Source organism: Phacochoerus africanus, chromosome 2 (genome assembly GCF_016906955.1).
Source record: "Phacochoerus africanus isolate WHEZ1 chromosome 2, ROS_Pafr_v1, whole genome shotgun sequence".
NCBI lineage: Eukaryota > Metazoa > Chordata > Mammalia > Artiodactyla > Suidae > Phacochoerus > Phacochoerus africanus.
Window position 1 is genome coordinate 16653522 of NC_062545.1, and position 13942 is coordinate 16667463.

The 13942-nt window shown below is 43.5% G+C and overlaps 1 long non-coding RNA gene across 3 annotated transcripts in view; it reads right to left on the bottom strand.

Moving 5' to 3' along the window:
- The window catches only part of LOC125121576 (uncharacterized), a 28022-nt gene extending 17044 nt beyond the window's left edge, over nt 1–10978 (bottom strand). For all 3 annotated transcript variants that reach the window (XR_007133502.1, XR_007133503.1, XR_007133501.1), the window contains exon 1: nt 10669–10978. This is a non-coding gene — a long non-coding RNA (uncharacterized LOC125121576). The remainder of the gene's footprint in view (nt 1–10668) is intronic.
- Between the last annotated feature and the right edge of the window lie 2964 nt (nt 10979–13942).

Consider the following 13942-nt stretch of genomic DNA (forward strand, 5'->3'; position numbering starts at 1 on the left):
ACACGTTTTGAAAATTTTTTAGATGGAACTATGAAAAATTCCCATATTTGCCGAGATTGGTCCTCATGAGCTTAAATATTCTGAATGTTTGAAACCATCGGAATGGTTATTGAACTTTTCCCTTTCCATGATGTGTTTACTGTTTATTCTGCAGACATAAACCTCCCAGCCACAGACAGGATCTGTTGAGAGGAGGATTCAGTCTTACCAAACCCAACCCCAGCTTGTCCTCTTAGCAGCAAACCATTCTGACTGTGGCAATTTTCTTAGCAGGAGAATTTGGGGATGGTTGTGTGGTTTCCAACTTTATTCTTTTTCATTTTACATGTGAACTTTTCAGCATCAGATTGGTTTTCTTAAAAATATGGTCCAAATTAATTTCTACCGAGTTGATTAAAAAAGGGAGAGCAAGAAATTACTACCTTAAGAGACTCTGGCTTCAAGCCCTTTGATATTTGAGACAATTTTTTTTTTCATCCCCTAGGATGCAATCTTTCGGTAGCATGTAGGCAAGTTTCAAGTAAAGGAGAGTAATGAAAATTCTAATATAAAGGCTATAATTTTCTAAAGAAATCTGTTCCTTATTAAGATCAAGTGCATGTCAGTCATCTTATATTTTTGGAATATCCGCTGAATATGGAGACTGTGTGGGTGCTTCCATGTGTGGGTATTTTTACCCAGTGTAGTCAATTTTTCTAGCTCAAGAAAAAATATTAAAAAAGCAAATGAGTTATTTTCTAGATCTCATCTGCAGAATAATTTGAGTATTTTAGTAGAAGAGACCGCTGATTGTATATGACTTGGGTTTTAATCCTAGCCCTGTCTCTGTGGGTCTCATTTATAGGAAGACCATGGAGAATGAGGAGGGAAATATTTGTCCTGGGTCCCACAGAGGGAGGTTGTGAGAATCAAATGCAATGATATGTGTGAACATTTTATAAAAGAGTAAGAAGGGAACAATGTAGTTTGTAATAATACAACATGGTTTTTGAATAAAACTTTTTTGGGGGCTTCGTCCATGGTGTGTGGATGTCCCCAGGCTGGGATGGAACCTGAGCCACTGTAGTGACCAGAGCCACAGCGGGGACAACGCCAGGTCCTTAAGTTGCGAAGCCATGAGGGAACTCTTAGAATTTTTAATATTAGGGTTTATAGACAAGTAGAGTATTCTAGCCGTAATCATTCCAATTTCTTTTCCTTTATTCCAATTCCTCTTGAATTATTGTATCATCATTTTGAGATTAAGTTACTAGATTCTAAGATGACTGAATTGTATTATCCTTTAAATGCTAAATATGTTTCATCTTCCTTTCCACTTCTCTGTCTCCTTAAGAGTTGCTTTCTTTTAAAAGAAACATCTTCAAATATGTTTAATGGAAACACCTCAGCCTAGTGGGTTTTCCCATGCTAGTCTGTCCGGGAGTTAAAGGCAGTCAGCTGCTCCCTACAAGCTGGGATGGAAGGAGTGAGTGTCTCTCACTATTGAACCCCCAGGTTGCTGAGTCTCATGACACACACTCTATTTCTCCTTTTTTCCTGCCCCCTTGGAAGCGTATCCAGGCTTTTGAGGAATCTGAGCTGTAAACATGATCTGCAGGGCTTGTCTGCTTCTGCTTCTTCTTTCCAAATTTCAAATCGGACATGGAAAGGGGGGGCAGTTCTAAATGTCAATATGATTTTCGGATCACTTGAAAATATCCCTTTCCTTCGTTCTGTCTGTAGTTCATATACACAATGACCTTGTGTAAATCTATATTAAACATCAAGGCTCATTGAAAGAAGACATATTCATGAATCATTAAAGAATATTAATGAAGGAAGAAATATTAATGAATGAAAGATAATGGACACTTTAAGATTTATTAAATTTATCGAGGACACCAGCATGACTTCCTTCCTCCGGTAGTTTTCCTATGTGCAGACATAACAGGAATTAATCATAGAAAATGTGATAGCTATGGAAAAGAACCAAGAAAAGAAATGGTTCATTATTCCACTATTGAGGGATAATTTTTATGAATATTTTTAGAATAGCTTTCCAGTCTCATTTTCCATGTAGATATGTGTATATATGTATACACGCTCATTTTTCACGTATTTGAAATCATACTCTAAGTATGTTCTATGGCTTGTCTATATTTAGCATTTCCCCGTATCATCAAGTATTCGTCCATAGCACAGTCCTGGGAACAGAATAGGGGTTTTTGCTGAATTAATAAGTACCTTATTTTTAATGGATACATGATATTCGGTCATATGAAAATACCATAACTGATTTTATCAGTTCCCTCTGTTTTCCATTTTAAAGTAGGAAAAGCATGGAGAAAGGTGAGAAGTTGCTTGGTAATTATGGCCACATTGAGGGCGGGAGAGACATCACCTGCAATAAAGGCAGTTGAGCCCTGGGAAGCTCTCTATGGAGAAAGCCTGATGGAAGGAGTGTGGAACTTTTGATAAAGACAATGAATATTGTTCCTGGACTTTATTTCAGATCACTCAGAAGCTTCATCTATTAAATCTGAAATAATGTGGAAAGAGGGTCCTGAAGTGAGCTCAGAAATAGTCATATGGTCTGAATTAGCTAGGAAGGGTTCTTTTAGCTGCAAGAAGCCCCAACTTAAACTGGTTTAAACAATAAGGAGAGGTACTGAATTAAATAAATGAAAATCCAGAGGTAGGTCAGGCTTCAGGTGTGGTTTGATCAAGCTCTTTGCTTTATTTTTCTGCTGTCGTCATGACTCTGTACTCCTCCATTGACAGACTATATACTCAGGCTGGTTCCCCTTGAGGCCTTTGGATGTCAGCTATTGGCCTTCAGAGATATACTACTTTCTTACAAAGAAGTAAGGAAGAGAACAAGAGAGAGGACATGGTATGTCTTATAAAAGAAAGGAAGGACTTCCCCTGAAGTGTCCAGCAAATCTCTTATTATATTTTGCAACTGCAATGAGCCTAGACATTGCCATTCTGAAGCTAATTACTGACAAGTGTTATTAGGATCAACTCACACTAAACATCCCGGGTGAAGTAATTGCTAATGTGTGTAAAACATTGCTGTGTAACAAATAACCATAAAATCTCCACAATAAGCATGCATTTAGTTCATATGTTGGTATGTTGGCTGAAAGTTGTCTGATTGAGGGTGGGCCCTGCTGATGGGCCTGACTGCCTCTGCTCACCTATCTCTCCATCTCTGTTCCATGTAGCTTCTCCTCCTGGGACCCTAGGAACAGTCGTCTCATGGTCATGGAAGAAGTGAAAGAGGGCAAGTGGCAGCATGCAAGGTCTTGTTCCATTTGGAAGTGACACGCCATCATTACTGTCTCTTTTTATTGGCCAAAGCAGATCACCTGGCTAAAGTTAAAGAGGAGGAGAAATGTACTCTGGCAGGTGGAAGAATGTGAAAATCTTACAGCAGAGGCCGTGGGGCAGGACTAAGAGGAGGGTGAAGTCAGTGAGCTCTTGTCTTCAGTGAAAAGTTCAAGGGGAACCAAGATATTAAATTAAGATGGATTATAATTTAACAAAATATTTTAAAAAATCAAAATTAATGCAAAAAAAAAAATCCATCATGAGCAATCTAACAAAATTTTAAATCAAGACAGGATCGGTCCAGGGAAGGGTAAAGAATTAGGGCCCCGACCACCAACCACAATGTTCCCGTTATAGGACTCTCATGCCTCAGCCTTAGGGGCCTTAAAAATAATCTTCCCTCCTGAGGTTTTCTGCTTTCTTCCTTCTAGGTCTGTAGCTTGAGCATCTGGTTATCCTGGAAGTCTCTAAGAAATTTAATAGGAGTCATTTTCAGAAAATATCCTGGCGAATAAAAAATTTCTTGAGACTTCTTTGGTTAAAAAAAAGAAAAGAAAACAAGGAAAGAAAATCGAATTCCATTCAATAGTTCTTGCGCATGAATCTACTTCTTGTTTGCTAGTTTAAGATTTGATACAATTGCCATAAAAATGAAAATTAGGAGGGTTGGACAATGATTCTCTAGAGACTGAGTTTCGTTAATATTTTTAGACTTTAAATACAGTCCGTGTCTTGACAAAGTACAGAGACAGTCTTTTTGAACCCATCACAAGTTACACCATGGATGCTTAACTTTTTACAAATGAGAATGGCTCAGGAATTCCAGAGTGTATGTTAGTGTGGGGAGAGCTTTCTCCTGCCTGTGTGGTGAGTGATGAGCTGGTACTGAGGATGTTGGTGGGAAGGAAAGACTTCCCAAGTTCATAGGACTCATTCTATGAACTTGTGTGGAACTGCCATTGGTCCATACGGGCTGCCATAGAATTATGTGGCAAATAGTTTTCAAAGAAAGAAAAAATGCTGGATCCAAAATTCCATCGTGTTTTATTAAAAAAATAAATCTCTTCTTTAGCGTGAGATGCTAAAGATAAACTTCTTTCTTCCAAAATTTGTCCCGGTAAAAATCATATACTGGGTACCAATGAGGTGACAATCACCTTTCCACCTCATCTGACACCCCCTTGTCCAGGTGCTTCCCAGAGACTAATGGAGAGGAGGGGTTGGGTGGGGCTGGCACCAAATAAAGGACAAATAGGAGTCTTGTCATGTCATGAGAACTGACCAATGCTACATGAACCATTAGCCCCCAAATATTTCCCAGGATGGTCTGACAAGGAGCTGGAAAGACTCACTTTCTAGTCATTTATATAAGTGATTAAGGCACTGCATCTTCCAGAGTGTGTCAAAAGGCCAACACACAGATTGAAAGAGGTTAACTCAGGCAGTGACTGCCTCGTGGTGACGAAGCTGTGCATCGAGCAGGATTTGGAGTGGAGACAGAGGAAGAGTGAGTATAAATCCCTGAAAAGCTGGTGAAACCTGGCTGGTGTGGAGGGCAGCAAGGGCCATTGAAAAGGAAGCGTGAACATGAGTGAGAATTTTGGAGAAAACCATTTGGAGAGGCAGAGACAAAGTCAGCGGTTTCAGAGGCCTCTATGCCAACATATCAAGCCTCAGCATGAAGCGAATATTTAATGTAGGGTGGTAAAGAGATTTCCAAATGACAAAGATGAGTTGGAGAAAATGCAAAAAAGGAAAGGATAATAAACCTAATCAAAATCGATGATCCATTAAAGTATTTAACTAGTGTGATGCTATAGTCCCCCCTAAATTTCTCCTTTGAAATCTATTTTATACACGATCTTGAGTTATCCCTTAAAAAATCTTCTAGATTTATTTATGCCACTTTCTTGATTTAAGAATGTCTGTTGTGGGCGTTCCCATGATGGCTCAGTGGTTAACGAATCTGACAGGGAAACATGAGGTTGTGGGTTCGATCCCTGCCCTTGCTCAGTGGGTTAAGGATCTGGCGTTGCTGTGAGCTGTGGTGTAGGCTGCAGATGCAGTTCAGATCCTGAGTTGCAGTGGCTGTGGTGTAGGCCAGCAGCTACAGCTCTGATTAGACCCCTAGTCTGGGAACCTCCATATACCACAGGTATGGCCCTAGAAAAGACCACAAAAAAAAAAAAAAAACCCAAACCAAACCAAACCAAAATGTCTGTTGAACGCTTACTGTTGACAAACTAAAATTTTGACTTCCCTGAATGGCATAACAACAGGATTGATCCTACACATTCAAAATCCAAAATAAACATTTACGGAGGGCCTCCTACGTGCTATTTCAGGATCTGTCTGCCCTGGCAAACAAAGCCACTCCTTGCCCATGCTTCCCAGATGCTCTGCTAGCCTTTCCTGTGTAGTCCCGTGCTCAGCCCTTGCCAGTTCCTTCCTGTCCTTCGCCGACGAACTCCTATTCATCCATCCAGACCCAATTCACATATAGCTCTTCTCTGTAGCCTTCCCTTAAAGGCCAAGAAGAAATAATTGTTCTCGTCTCTGTGTTCAAATTCCTAAGTCTATTTGTCACGCGTAAGACTTAGAATTTTGTTATTGTTGTTAGTTGATTATCTATCCCTTGAATTGGTTTGTCAAATCAGTGACAAGTGAGGGTCTGAAACAGAGTAGGTAAGAACTGACCATAAGGAAATGAGGAAAGAAAAGCGTGGAGGAGACACCCATCTGCACAGGAAAGCAGAAACCTGAGAGGGAGACACTGGGTGAGCACGGGAGCAAAGGGCAAGGGAGAGAGAGAAGCCTTCAACTGGAGTTGGCTGTTAGGGCAGGTCCTGGGTTTGTAAGTCCTGGGGGCATGTTTTTGGGGGGCCCAAGGCTCAGGAGAGGTATGGAAAAGAAGCTAGGAGGTGGTACTAAAGTGTCAGGAGCGGGGTTCTGCCTGCTTAGTACTACAGATCAGCCACAGGCACTGTGCTAAACTCTGGGGAGACACAACATGGAATTGTGCTAGTAGAGTAGGTGCCTGTGTGCCTGTGTGCATGCATGTGTGCATGTGCGTGTGTATGTGTGTGTGTGTGTGTGTGTGTGTGTGTGTGTATGAGAGAGAGAGAGTGTTTGGGGGGGAGTAGGGAGATGAGACTGTAGCATAGCAAAGTTTGAAAACAGGTGAGTAAAGAGAAAATTAAAGAAAATATAGGAAGGCATCTTGAAAATATGGTTGTGCCCATCTGTCTCCCTCTTCTGTGTAATTCAGCATGTGTGTGTGTGTGTGCGTGTGTGTGTGTGTGTGTGTGTGTGTTTGTGTCTGTGGGTGGTTGGGAAGATGGGGTGAGGAGCAGGGGAAAAGCTGCCACATGTCCTTAGAGAGACAGAACTATGGCAGAAAATGGATGGAATTGATGGTGGCTGGGGCAAGAAAGAAAGCATGGCAGGTGCCCCCAGCTCAGGTCAGGAAACAGGCCAAGGAGGAGCAGCGATGGGACCCCCCCCCCCCCGGAGGTCTCGCTCCTTTCACAGCAGAGCTCCAGAAAAAGTCTTGACTTAGCTTGTGGATCACTTCATTTCCCAGAGGGAACAGGGAGAACGAGGAAAACTGCTGCCTTCGGTAATTTTTAATGAACAAGGCAGGAATCGAGTTCACGCAGTGCTACTTATGGGCCTCTTGGGAGAGAGTCTGTAATCGCCGGCGAGGCAGCGTACAATTTTATAAACTCTAAATTGGTTGAATGCTGGGTCGCTGGCTCAGACTGTACAATTTTTATAAACTCTAAATTTGTGGAATGCTGATTTCTTAAAATTCAGGGGAAAGATGGACATGATTCCATTGCCTGGAACTTTGGAAGAGAGGGAGGCTTAACAAGACATAATAGACTCACACCTGGGACTCACAGAATGGAGGCACCAGGAGCTCTGTACCCAACTTTCCACCTAAAGGGGCCAAGTCCGAAAGCTGGTAAGGAAAGCAAATACCTAAGACAGAAAGAAGGAACAGGGGAAACCGAAGAAAAGTGTCAGGAATGCCCAAATCCCAGATGAGCTGAGGGCTGCGAAAGGGGCTGAAGACTGGACTGGTCAGAAGTTCAAGGGGAAAGCTGGCATGATGAGAAAGCCCAGTGGTTAAAACATGGGCTTGTATGTCTCAGTTTCCATATAAGGAGTACCATGCCCTGCAGTTGTTTGAGAATGGAATGAAATAAAGGGTATGAAGCACTTGGAACTGTGGCTAGACCGCAGTGGGAGGCACATATGAGGGCCTGAGGCCACCTGTGTCCTTGCAGGCACCAGGGACATGGCAGTGAACCGGTCGGGTGTAGTCCCCCTCACGGAGCTTCCATTCATGGGGGAGAAGTACAGGCTACCATGAGAGTGACTAACTGTGGCAGGGGGTGTCGGGGAGAGAGAGCTCTTACCTGAGCAAGAGGGACTTAAACGGAGACCAGAAGAGGGGCATGGAGAGGACGTAGGAGCAGCGGGGGAGGGGAGCCTGCCGAGGTAAGGAACTGAAAGTCGGCCACACTGGGGGGCGTTGACAGCAGAGCCAGTGGCTTAGAGAAAGCAGAACTCTGGCCCTTTCTTTCTGTTTTGTTTTAGACTTTTTGGCCAATAAGAAATAATTGTTCTCGTCTCTGTGTCCAAATACCTAAGTCTACATGTCACACGTAAGACTTAGAATTTTGTTATTGTTGAGATGGAAGAGGCCTTAATATTGGAGAGGGGAAATCAAAAGAGAGCCTTGCTCTTCAAGAGGAGAGCAACGTCCTTCCTTGAGCCTGCTGGCTCCTGACTCCCTCACCTTGGATGGCTCTTGTCAAACTGGCCAAGCTTCATGCCCTTGGAGCACCTGTCAAACTTGGGACTTCTTTGACGTCCTGACTTTTATTTTAAAAAGTTGCTCTTGGGAGTTCCCTGGTGGCTCAGCAGGTTAAGGATCTGGCGTTGTCTCTGCCTTGGCTCCGGTTACTGCTGTGGTTCAGTCCCTGGCCCAAGAACTTTTGCATGCTGTGAGAGTGGCCAAAAAAAGTTGTCAAGCAGAAAACATAAGAACTTCCAATGAGTAGTCTTATAAAAACCTTTGTTTCAGCAGTGTACACTAGGTATGTAGACTGAGAAAAATCATCCTGGAGAATGTGAGTTTACACTTGCTGGAAACTGTTTCCCACAATGTGCCAGAAGTAGACTATTGAACATAATTACATCTCTATGCCTGGACAGGCCATTTGTTTTTAGGAGCAAATTTTAGGCAGTCATTTCCCTGTGGGGTAGGAGCACATCATTGATTTAAAAAAAAGTTCAGTGGCCACTGTATAACTTTTAATGTGTAAAGGCTCAAGAAAGGGGGATGGCTATCCAGAGAGATTTGTTGCAGCGTTGCTTGGAGAGCTGCAAAGCTGGAAGCCATCCATCAGCAGGGAAGGGTGAAGTACCAACAGTGTGGACACCGTGCTGAAGGGTAGATGGTGAAGGATACTTAAGTGGGCAAAGCAGGCGACGCAATAAAGGATGTGCTGTTTGCACAGCCGTCACAGGAGCGACCAAACGCCTCGAGTTTGTGCACAGGTATTGTTATCTCCTTGGACAAGCGTGGATAAAAGTATTACCTCCTCAGGTAAGTAAGGTTGGAAGGGTGTTAGGAGGAGAAATAACTTTTAATTTATGTAACTATGGGCTCTCTTCTTGAGTTAGACAAGTTTGCGTTACTTCTGTAACGTGAAATTTGATTTTCTAAATACATTAAGGAAACAGTTTGAACCAGATAGCAAAAGGATGGAGAAACGAAGAAAAATGTCATGGTGCTGTCACATCCTATTCTATAATATAAAACTACATTTTTGGGGGCATGCGGAAGTTTCCAGGCCAGGGATCGCGCCTGCATCAAAGCAGTGACAACTGTGGATTCTTAACCTCTGGGCCCCCAGGGAACTCCAAAACTGCAATTTATCCAAGCTCTTCTGTCGTGAATGTTCAGGAGACTTAAACAACACGCCACGCTGATCTGATGGCCATGAGCCCTCTGGTCATCACCACGTGTGCCCAAGGGGGCTCTTCGCCTGGTTTGAAAAGCCAAAGGCCCACTCCATCCAATCACCATCCACTTTCCGAAAGCTGAATCTTTCAGCTCCACTGACATGCACCCCGCCCTCCAATGTCACGCCCTCCCTCTGTCACTTCCCAATGTCCATGACTCGAACCCTCTCCCACAAAAGGCACTTCACACCTGCCTGGCAAACTCTTAGCATCTCGGTGAAGGGTGGGCCCCTGCAGCTGGGTGCCTGAGCTCAAACCCCAGCTCTGTGACTGGGAGCTCCAGGATTCATGCCCTCAGGTTACCCAAAGTCTAAGAGTGAGGGGTAAGGGTAGAAGTTTTCATAGAGAGAATCACGGACGAAATGTACCCAGGACACTGTGCAGGCAGCTGAGGGAACAAGAAGGCAGGAGTCAAAAAGCCGTGTCCTGGGAAGAGGTGGTGCCCAGACGGACGAGGGAGATGAGTGGGAGGGAAGGCAAGCAGTGTCTACAGCAGGACATAGCAACTGGCTCCATCTCTCTGTGCTTTAAGACATAGGGATCATACTGGGTCTACACACAGGTCTTAGGAGAATGAAACAAGTTAATACATTAAAAAAGGTTTAGAGCAGTGTCTGCTATGTCCTGCTATAGACACTGCCTGCCTTCCCTCCCACTCATCTCCCCCGTCCGTCTGGGCACTGCCTCTTCCCAGGGCACGGCTTTTTGACTCCTGCCTTCTTGTTCCCTCAGCAGCCTGCCCAGTGTCCTGGGTACATTTCATCCCATGATTGTCTCGACGAAATTTTCTACCCTTACTCCTCACTCTTAGACTTTCAGTAACTTGAGGGCAGAAATCAAGATTCCTTCATCTTTGAGTGGCCAGGATTGAACACAACACGTGGTAGAGAAGAGGCTACATTGATGCTGGATGGGTGGAAAGAACCCTGGTTGGAGAAATCCCTATCAGAGACCCTTCTTTATTTAGGCTGTTTCCAAATACTCTAGGAAGCCTCAGTGCTAGTGTTTGCATATTGGTACACCTGGAAGTACTCACACGTTATGGGTATACAGTGCCTCATTTATTGTTCTTTATATAGTCACGTTCCAACTTAAATTGTGTGCTTCTCAGTGCGTGGTGTGTATTTACCTTCTCTGATGTTTTATTCTGTTGCCCATTAAGAGAGCCGACGCCTGACTGTTTTGCCTAATGAGATGGGGGACTCCCGGAGGGAAGAAGCATAGAGTGATTTCTCTTGGGGTCTCCTAAAGACAGTGACCCCCATTTCAAGGGCTTGTTTTCAGAGTGCACAACATAATGAGAGAAAAGGAACTCACCCTTAAATGAAGAACCTTCGATCAGCTATGCCCAGGTCCACGTTTCAGTTTCATTTCCTTTCACCGACTCCTCCCCTTTGATGGTGTACCAAAGTGAAAATAATCAGGAGAGGTAGGATCCTTAAAAGTGAACCCTTAAAGGAACGTGGTTAGGAAGAGATTCCCTTCAAAGAACAGCCCTTTAGTTTCAGGGAATCCTTTCAGTCAAGCCAAAAGCTTGGGTTAGGTCAACAAGTTGCAAAGACAGATCATTCCTATTCTGTTTAAAGAGAAAACATCACATGATAGGGTAGAAGGGCTCTGATGAAGTGTCTCCTGTCTTTTAGGTTATGGGGGCGGGGAAAGGTTTGCGCAAACCTATTTCCGTTTCCTAGTACACAGAAACTAGATACAATATCAATCTGTTATAAATAAACATGATATCCCCTCCAACATTCGTCAGTGCTTCTGACGAGTCAACTTGATCCGTGCAAACGAGATGCCTTGAAAACCCTGTCCTGGATTTTAGAGCTGAAGAAGATATACTGATTATAAAAATATTTTTATGTCATTATATATCTTAATAAAACAACACTCATGTCTGGAGTGCACGTCAGTCTGGAAAGCCTGCCCAAAGCCAGATCTATTTATTTAAGTTCGGAAAGGCAAACGGCCATGCTGGCAGCTTTTCAGTTCATCATGCTCTCATGGTTGAATGCAGATAGTAATAATTGGGGTGCACCCCAGCAGATTTCTGAAAGGAGGGAATTAACCCCTATGTTTACATTATGAATCAGCAGGGAACTATTTCAGACTCTGAGACCGACAGCAGGCACAGCTGATTCTTCTCTTTAGACTTCAAACACACGTGGAGTTCTTACTGGAGTTTCAGACTCCGATTCTAATTTCTGGGAATGCCACTTTATAACGAAGTGATGAAAGGGCTGGGTTCCCAGCGGTAACAGTTGGTTGTTCCTCCTGAGGAAGAGACCTGGCCACCCTTGGATGGTTTGCCCAGGAATTCAATGGCTCCTCTTGGTCTGACAGTCTCCTGGAGAGGAGATGGGCCATCCTAATGTCAGACCATCTTCTCCAAGGCAAAACAGCTGCAGACCAGAAGCTCGCCCCAAGAGAAGCGTTACATGGTCCCCAAGAAAATGGTGTTTATTTCACATCAGAAGTTCTCTTAAGCCATGCATTTGGGGACCCTCCAACTTTGTTGGCAGCTCAACCCCAGAGGAAATGTCTCCTGCTGGGGACTGTAGATGTTATTAAATCTTCAATTTACTTCCATCGGGAGAAATTCGTTTCTTATTTACTCAAGGACAACTTTAGGTACCTTGGCATAACACACACTAACTGCTATAGATTGAACATTTGTGTACCCCCCAAATTCCTATGTTGAAGGCTTAACCCCCAAGGTGATGGTATTTGAAGGTAGGGCCTTTGGGAAGTAAAGTTTAGGTAAAGTAAGGAGTATGGAGCCCCCATGATGGGGTGAGTGCCCTTATAAGACGAGGAAGAGAGCAGTAGGTTAAAGGACCGGATTTAGTCCTTGGCCCGGGAACTTCCATATGCCATGGGTGTGGCCATTAAAAAAATTAATAAAAACAACAACAACAAAAGGAGTTCGCTTTGTGGCTCAGTGGTTACCACACCCAACTCGTATCCATGAGGACACAGGTTTGATCCCTGGCCTTGCTCAGTGGGTTAACGATCCGGCGTTGCCGTGAGCTGTGGTATAGGTTGAAGATGCGCCTTGGATCCCATGTTGCTGTGGCTGCGGCATAGGCCAGTGGCTACAGCTCCTATTGGACCCCTAGCCTGGGAATCTCCATATGCTATAGGTTCATCCCTAAAAAGATAAAAGACCAAAAAAAAAAAATTAAGAAAAAAAGAAGAGGAAGAAACTAGGATGCTCTCTCTCTGTCTCCCCCTCTCTCTTTCTCTCTCTCTCCCCTCCACCATGTAAGGATGCAGCAAGAAGACTGCTGTCAGCAAGCTAAGAAGTGGTTCTCAACAGACACCGAATCTGCGGGCATCTTGATCTTGGACTTTCCAGCTTCCAGGACTGTGCGAAATAAATGTGTGCCGTTTCAGCAACCCCGTCTATGGTCTTTTCTTATAGTGGCCCAAACAGGCAACAAGCCACTAAAAATAAATAGCAAAAAAAAGTGGTTCATTTAGATTTCAAAATGCAAATTGGTTTTCATTTATATTTTAAAACTACTTCTTATGGACATTAGCATTCATGGGACCAAGGGTGATATTTATCTCAAACCTTAAGTGACTCTTGTGGTATTATATTCCTGTGGGGGGGAAAAAAAGAATTAACCAAATTTGATAAAGGTGAATATTGGGTTGAATATGACTAGAGACCAAAGACTAGAACTGGCGTCGTCAAGCGGATGGTGTAAATTTAAGCCTGGTCTCTGCAAGAGCCTTGTTTGAATACAGATCTGTTTGACTGGCCCGAAGGAGGCATGAGTTGGGTAGGGACCCAACCGCTGCACAGAGATTAGTTTATCAGCTTCCTAACGGAAAGCGGAGCACAGGCAGATGGTATGTGATAGGGAAGATGACTGAAGAAAGAAGCCTGGGGCAGGCGGCAGAGGATGTGGTACCTGAGGAAGGAAGACCTCAGGACCTCCAGGAGTGCTTCTGAGCCATGCAGAGAAGAGGCGCCGGTGAGAAGTCAGGTCAGCTTCAGGTCAAGTTTGCTTCTTCCCTGTTCTTTCTGCATCTCATTTGTGTGTATGTGTTCGGGGAAGCCATCCTGAAGTCTGATTGTGTGGCTATGTGGGCATGCCATCAAAGTCTGATTCTTTGGCTTGAACTCTCATAGAAATCACAATTTGGTTTGTAAATCACTCCGGATCACATGTTGTGAAATTAACTTCTGATAGTGTTTGTCTGGGAGTCTCATATGTTCTCTTGAAGACGGCAGTCAGTCTGACCTTCCTTTCTGATTTATCTCATTTGCACTGTAGTTCTTTATCTGCCGTGTTGAATCGGTGGCTTGTGAACAGAATTACTTTGCCTGTTCAAACAAAAATACCTTTGCAGGAATAGGCATGTATATGTATAACTGGGTCACTTTGCTATACAGCAGAAATCGATAAACATTGTAGATCAACGATAATAAAATTTTTTTTTAAAGTAAAAAAAAGAAAATACCTTTGCAGATATTCCAGATTTTCAAACATTTACTGGATTGGTGCCTGACAGAGCACATAAGACAAATATGTTATAATTACTTGCAATGGCCATTTTACAACATTGAAATCATTTCTAG